A 7,808-nucleotide genomic window follows, 5' to 3' on the forward strand; every position below is an offset into this window, starting at 1 on the left:
TTGGCACAGCTGGTTCTGCTCCAGGAAATCCCTGTGAACGATCTATCTCTGCCTTGCTATGGATGCTGAAGCGTAGCCTGCTTAATAATCTAAACGTGCCATCTGGGGCAAGCCCTGGTCCCCCAGTCACATAGAAATGTTGACACGACTTCTTCTTTTAGTTTGGAGTTCGATGGTGCAGTAGTATAGCTCTGGCCTTTGTCTGTATCTGGAGTTTCCTGAACCCAGGCAGGCGTCACGCTCCCTGGTTCATCCACCTCTAGCACTGTGATTCCCCCTTATTGACACTGTTGTCATTTCATACCTCCCAAGTCACTGCTTCCAGATCTTTGACTCTCCAGGCAACAAGCTGCCACAGAGAAGCAACACAACCATGATGTGGCGTTAGGTCCTTACTGTACTGCAACAGGCAACCATACTTCTCACCTGGGTGTTGATAGACACTGGACTTCAATGTAAAAGTCACTGGGTTACAATAGCCTGGGGAGCATCCAGATAAATTTTAGGGGCTGTGAAAAACCAGAGAGCCAGAGTATAGTCTGGGAAAGCCAGAATGAGGAAAGTGTAGGGGCTGGATGGAATGGAGTGTGCCATTGTACTAAACTATTCCAGCTTGGGACAGAGAATAAGCAAGCCTATTACAAAAGTGTCAGGAAGGCCATGTGACTCTAGACACACATTCCCAAAGGGCCTCAAACTTTGATTTTTGATATTTTGATTTCTGATATTATATCTAAAGGAGTATACAGCCAGGCCCAGAGATACTTTGATAGTCTGATAGGGTTGCAAGAGGAAGAACTTTATCATACCACTTTAAATTTGTGGTCCATTATAGGACAACACAGTCTATAGTACACTGCAAATAAAAATTTCCCCATAAATCCTATTCATTATATAGAATGTTTTTTGATTATAGAAGCATTAATTTGTTAAACATAAACAGTTATAATAGACTGCTAATTTTTTAACCCTGTTGTGTCATTTCTCATCTATATCTATATCTATATCTATCTGCTAAAAGTCTCAAAAAATGGAAATGGCCTGAATATGTCAACCTCTGAGGTTGGGACACACACATATGCACTCCTCCCCCACCCCTGCAAGTAGAATCAGAGGACACACAGTTTTTTTTCCCACTTAGAAAAATATAAACATGTATCTTTCCATATCCATATCATACTAGTTAATGGCCTCATGGTTTTCATTGTGTAGATATGCCAGAATTAGTTAACTGAATTCCTATTGCTGAATATTCAAGTCCTTTCAAATTTATCAGTGCTGTAAACTCTACAGTATTTATTACCCTGTTGGTTCTTCTTAGTACATTTATCCAACTATTTTCTTAGGGTAAATTCCTAGGGGTGGGATTTCTAAGCCACAGACTTTTTAAAAAAGGCTTTTCTACATGTTCCCACATTTTCTTCCAGGAAGGTTGTACCAATTTACATTCCCACCCAAAGTGCATGCCTGTGCCAGCTTCCCCAAACCCTCATCGGTACTAGATAACATCACTCTTCTTGATCATTCCCATTCTGACATCTGGTTCTTCTTTTGAAGCCTGGACTCCATCACCAGTAGCTTTTTTGAGGTTAAGCAAACATGGCACTTTATTATGTAAAGAGCTGGCTTCCCACTTGAAGGGAGCAAATCAGCTTTCTCCATAAGCCAGTGAAATGTTTTCCTGGTCTTCAAGGTTGAACTAAACTTTCCTTTAAATATGTGCCTGGATTTCTGAGTTTAACTGGCAAGGATAGATTGAGCTTATTTCAAAGCTCAATGGTGGTCGGGGCTCACCTGAACTGGAAAATCATTGTCAGGACACCACTGAATTGCACCCAGGTCACCATCCCTCTGACTTATCTTAGAATTCAAGTTAAACAAATTTTTCATGCTCTTTTAAAAAATCTATTTTTTTCAATCACACTATGTTTTAGGCATGTAAAAAATTTTGTTACTGATGAATCATCTCACTTGTATCTAATAATATTAACATTTTGTATTTGCTTCATCAATTTGTTTTTACTAAAGTAGTTGTAAAATAGTTACAGAAATCACAGCACTTGACCTCTTAGAAATAATTTAATCATGTAATTTATGTTTTTTTCATTTCTGAACATCCTGGATGTTACTTCTATAAATACAGAAACACAAACACACATAAAATACAAATAATTTTTTTCCTGCCAAGAATCACTTGTCCTCCCATGGATTAAAATTCTGTCCCTTATTAAAAAACGTTGAGAAGTAGAGCTCCTAGCTTTGTCCTGCCAGCTGCGGAGATGGAGAAGCAGTTTATTAGCTCAGACTTGCCCTTGCGTCAGTCAAGGACAAAGTCCAGTCTAGAGACTCTGTATGAATCCTCATGTGACACAGGTGTCTCTTTTTAGCCTCATTTTTGGAAATAGATTGCAAATACTACTCAACGTACTTCCATATTTTATGGAGTTATTTTAAAATGATAAAGTTGCAAAGGTGACTTTGCCCATCTCCTTGTTCTTCTGGGGTAAGTTTGCTGGATGGCTTGTAGGGCCTGTCAATCAGGAGATCATGACTGCCTCACCCCGCAGAGAAAGTAGGGAAAGAGGGGCTGGTTGCAAGCAATGGCTGAAGGACAATAAACATACAAGTTGATATTAAATGCACAAGATTATTTCCTACAAACAAGATCCAGGATTTCAGAGTAAGGTGGCATAAGGTAAGAGTACAGACTTTCAAAGTAGACAACAATGAGTCCAAACCCCAACTAGCTCTGTCATGTTGTGAGTAACCTGGACAATATTATTTTTCTTCTCTAAGCCTCAATATTAGGGTTTATTTTAGGATCATTTTTAAGGATTCAATGAGCTAATGTATATAAAGCTCTTGGTACAGCACTTGTGCATAAACTACTCAATAATGAGAGTTGTTATTCTATTAATTGAAGCATGGGAATCACCTTCTCTTCTTTGACATTACTCAATATACTGTACTTCAAGGCAGCCATCGGCAAATTGCAGCCTTTGGGTCAAATCCAGCCCAATGTCTGATTTTGTATAGCCTACGAGCCTATGGCTTTTATATTTATAAATGGTTGAAAGAAGATCAAAGAAGAAGAATATTTTGTGACATATGCAAGTGATACAAAATTCAAATTTCAGTGTCCATAAATAACATTCTGTTGGAACACAGCCATGCTCAGCATTTATGCATTGACAATGGTTGTTTTTGTGCTACAAAGGCAGAGTTGAATAGTAGCAACAGTGACCAGATGGCCTGCAAAGCCAAAAATATTAACTATGTGGCCCTTTACAGAAAGTGTGCAGACCCCTGTTTTAGGGAGCTGTTCAGCGTGGTGCAAATATGAGGCGACCTTTCCTTGCTCAGGATCAGAGACAGTGCTGTTCTCTGCCCCCTTCCATATGCTTTGTCTAGTTTTTGCTAAAGGAATGATTTGGTTAAGCTGTTCCCTGCAACACAGAAGGATCATCCTTGACAATGGGTTCTAGTTAATGCTTAATAACAAGCTTTATGGAAGAAAAAGAAACTCCGATGTGTAGTGTTGGCTGATTTCCGTGGTTTGAATATTTCTGCTGTGACTAATTTCAAGCTTACCAACATGACATTAGCTAGCTAGAAAATTTCTTATGACTTTAACTATTGATACTTGTGACCATGTCAGCCAGTTCCAGCACACCATTGCCCTTGACCTCTACTGTTAGCCTCACCATTGCTTTGCTTACTGGAGCTCTTGGGGACATGTCTATACTATTCAGGGGGAATAATTGGTTTTTGAGTCACCAAGGAGTGGGATATGATTTAAATTTCTGTGAGGTGCTTATCTTAGAATACATTTTTTTCAGAAATATGCATCACATATGAGAGATTTAACTCAGAGGAAAGCTGACACGCATGTGGGAAAGAGCAGTGAGCAAAAAAGTTTGAGCAATATGGTAAAAGATCTGGTATATTTAGTTTTTGATTGAAGGATACCACAGATCCTACAGATTCATCCATCTTATCCTTGTCCCCCTAATGCTGGTCCTTTTCTGAGCATGGCTAAGACAGTGAGTCCTGAGAATATCTCAAGACAGAGATTCTAGTCAGGGAGAATAGCAAGTACAAAAGTCCTGGGGCAGTCACCTCTTTCTTTGCTCCCTCCTCTATGCTTCATATGGGCTTTGACCATTCAACACTGGTTTTATGTTTGGGAAGTATTGGATTGATTGTTTACATATTGATTAGACTGTGAGCTCCTAGCAGCTAGAACTCTCTTATTTGTCTTTGCACCTCCCGTACCTAGCACAGTGCTAGACACATAGTAAGTGTGCAATAAGCAGGACATACAATGTACAACACCTGATCAGTCTAACTCCCTTACCATCTGTGTGTTCTTTCCAGCAATTTGTTTAGGGATTCTGAGAAAGAATCTGTCTCCATGAAGCAAGCATTTCCAGTGTCCCTGCAAGTCCTTTCCCTCCTCCTTTTGCAGGCTACGTCCTTCCTTTCTTCATTTACATGTTGGGATGGACTTTTCCTCTTCATATATCCTGGGGAAAAGTTTGAAAGTTAAGACACAGAAGTATAGCAGGGTATTTAAACAAGTGTTGCCAGCAGAGTGCACAGAGCTTTAGAAGAGGACTGGCTGTGCCTTCTCACATTCAAATCACTAGAGGAGGGAGTGCGGGAAAAGAGACAGACTATAGTTACCCCCATTTGACCAGTGTCTAAAAATTAAAGAAAATAAACCCTGGTCATCGAAAACCTTCTGAAGAGTGTTCATTTAGTCTTCTTTCCTTTCTTCTCCAAATCAATTGTTCATCAGGCTCACATTCATTCCTCTCTCTTCCTTCCTCCCCGCTTCCCTCTGCCCCTCAATTCACCATTTTTTTGTAGTCCATGACCTGATACAGAGCCAGGTGGTCTTGAATCTGCATGACGTGGAGTCAATTCCAGGCTATTTTCCCAAGGTGATCAGGCTATTCAAGACCAGCCATAGTAAGAACCTATTTTGGGCAGGAAACACATTGACTCATAAAGTGTTATTTTTATATTCCTTGTTTTTCTGACTGTAACCATACTCCAGAAACATACTTGGATTGAAGCTTAAATGTGGTGCACAAAAGCCCTCGGAGTGCTTCGAACACAGTGTAATTTTAGGTCAGACCACCAGTCACTATGACAAGCAAGGAAACTTTCCACCGTGAGTTCCCGTTCCTTCTCAGTTTGAGCGGAAAGCAAACTTCTGATTTGTCTGCGGTTTGTGTGCTAGGTTATTTTGCTCAGAAAACTGGAAGGCTTTGCTAGGTGAGGGAGGTAAGCACTTGGTTAAAACAGGCAGACTAAACCAAGCCAAAGATTTATTTCTTTGGGGCCATTTCCAATTATTGGCTTTCTCAGTGACCCTTGAATAACAGTCCACACAGGGCCAGGAAATGCCTTTCTTCTTATTTATCTTTCCTAATGTGTGTGCGCGTGTGTGTGTGTGTGTGTGTGTGTGCACGTGCATTACTAATGCTGGTACCATAAAGCAAGGGGTAAAGAATGCCTGCAGGCCTACAGATCCATCCAAGGGTTACCTTACATTCACCCTAACTCAGTGTAGATACCTTATTTCATCAACTCTAAGATATATTTTTTTCACATTTTAATATCTAATATCAGGATGAACCTCATAATCTAACACGCCATAGTCTAACTGGCAGTGATTTTTTGTTTTCTTAGTGATACACCAAATTAATGACGTGTGTGTATGACAATCAATGATCTTAGATCAGTGGCATGTGATACCTGACTTGGATACTTTATGTGCACCTACAGCTGGAAAGGCAGAGCACCCTTGTCAAAGTCTTCAAAGGGCAAAAAGTCAAGGTATTGCTCTAGGAAAGACCCTCCGTGTCACCTCCAGTATTACTGTCGAAATGTTCTTCTGTGCCTCTGTATGTTATATAGCTAACATTTGTTATATTCTTACTGCAGCCAGACAATATTCTAAGCACTTAACACATCTAGGTGCTATTACCGTTTCAATCAGGGTCCAGTCAGGAGACAGAAACCATACTAGTTATTTAAACAGAGAACATTGAATAGAAAGAATTGGTAACTAGGTATGAAGTTGATAACTAGGTCACTAAAAGGGTAAAAAGAGGACTCTTGGGTATCAAAGAAGCAGCAACTGTAGGAAGCATCTAGCACTGCTATGGCTGGGGGAACAAAAGGAAGAGGCTGGAGTTATTAAAACTCAGAAATGTGGAGGAAGGGAGCCCCAGTGCCAGACCTCAGACCTCGGCTGGGGCCGGTGTCTCTAAGGGAGGCACGGTGAAGCTGGCTCTGCAGTGCTAGAAAAACCATAACTTTGATTCAGTTGCTGTTACAGAAAAGAAATGTTGCTGCTATGGTGTAGAAGCTTTTTGGAAATGAAGCTTTCAGGGACAGGAAGCAGATGGGGAAAACAAGTCCCTTCCTTCTTAGCCTTTCAGTCTCCCCCTAGGACCTATATTGGCAGGGCTGGGCAGCTGAAATATGATCTGCAGAGTTGCCCAGTTATCACAAAGCAGAGAATAGAAGAAGAGTGGTATGGAGATAAGAGAAAAATAGCTAAATATCTGGAACATACCCTTATTTTTACATATGAAGAAACTGAGATATAAAAATAGTAAAAGTGGTGAGTACATTACCCAAGATCACATGGATTTGAAGATACAAAGCCAAGATCTAAACCAAGGTCCACCTGATTCTCTATACAATTAATAATACACAGACTTCTTTCCTATCCATTGCCCTTTATGCATTTCTTATCTCTCTATTTCATTGATTCAGCCGATAGATATTTCTTGAGTGTCTACTCTGTGTCAGGCACTGTGCTTGCTCTGGGGAAAATAGCAGGAAAATAGACATTGTGTTTGTCCTCAGGGACTGACAATCCATCTCTATGTATTTCTATGGATAGTATTTTACTTTTCTGTGGGTAGTATTTTGTTTTTCTGTGGCTCACTCCTCCCTCCAACCCTTGCTCTAAATTTCTCTCTCTCTCTCTCTCTTTTTTTTTAAGAGGCAGGGTCTCACTATGTTGCCCAGACTGGTCTCAAACTCCTAGCCTCAAGCGATCCTCCCACCTCAGCCTCCCAAGTAGCTGGTGTTATAGGCGTAAACTACCATGCCTGGCTTTCTTTGTCAGTGTGTCTCAACTGCAGTTGTGTATTTCTCTCTTTTTCAATTAGTTAATGTCTGCCCATCTCTGTTTTCTATCTCACTCTCTTCATAATTTTTAATTTCCCTTTGTCCTTTTCTCCTCTCATGTTACCTGGTTTTTAGTTCTTCATATTTTTCTCAATATTAATTGGCTAAAATGTAGAACTAAGTCTAGGTTCTGTTTTCTTTTTTGACAAGTTTCACAAGCTCTGTTCTTAAAATTTTCTGTGTGAATGAATGAAATGGTTCATAGTTCTCTGTCTTAAAATGTAGATAAACAAAATCTAATTCAGTAGGATTTTGCTTATTGTCCTCTCATTTTCCTACGTGGTTAGCTTCTCCAAGGGAATCAGTCCTCCAGAGACAAAAGCAATACACTGAAGGAAGCAGAGCATTTATAACGGTTCTTCCAAGCAGGATTTACAACACACCAGTCATAAATAACAAATTCCTTTCTGTTTAAAGAGTGACCGTATGTGCAGTGGGTAAGGCTGGGGAACCAGACTACCTTGGGTTTGCACCCTGGGTCTTCCATTTTGTAGCTGGGTAGCATCAGGCAAGTTGCTCGTTCTCTCCATGCTTTGGTTTTTCTCATCTTCAAAATGGGAACAATAATATTAGCATCTACATCACTGGCTTTT

This window comes from Propithecus coquereli, unplaced genomic scaffold (genome assembly GCF_000956105.1).
Source record: "Propithecus coquereli isolate 6110/MARCELLA unplaced genomic scaffold, Pcoq_1.0 Scaffold172, whole genome shotgun sequence".
Taxonomy (NCBI): domain Eukaryota; kingdom Metazoa; phylum Chordata; class Mammalia; order Primates; family Indriidae; genus Propithecus; species Propithecus coquereli.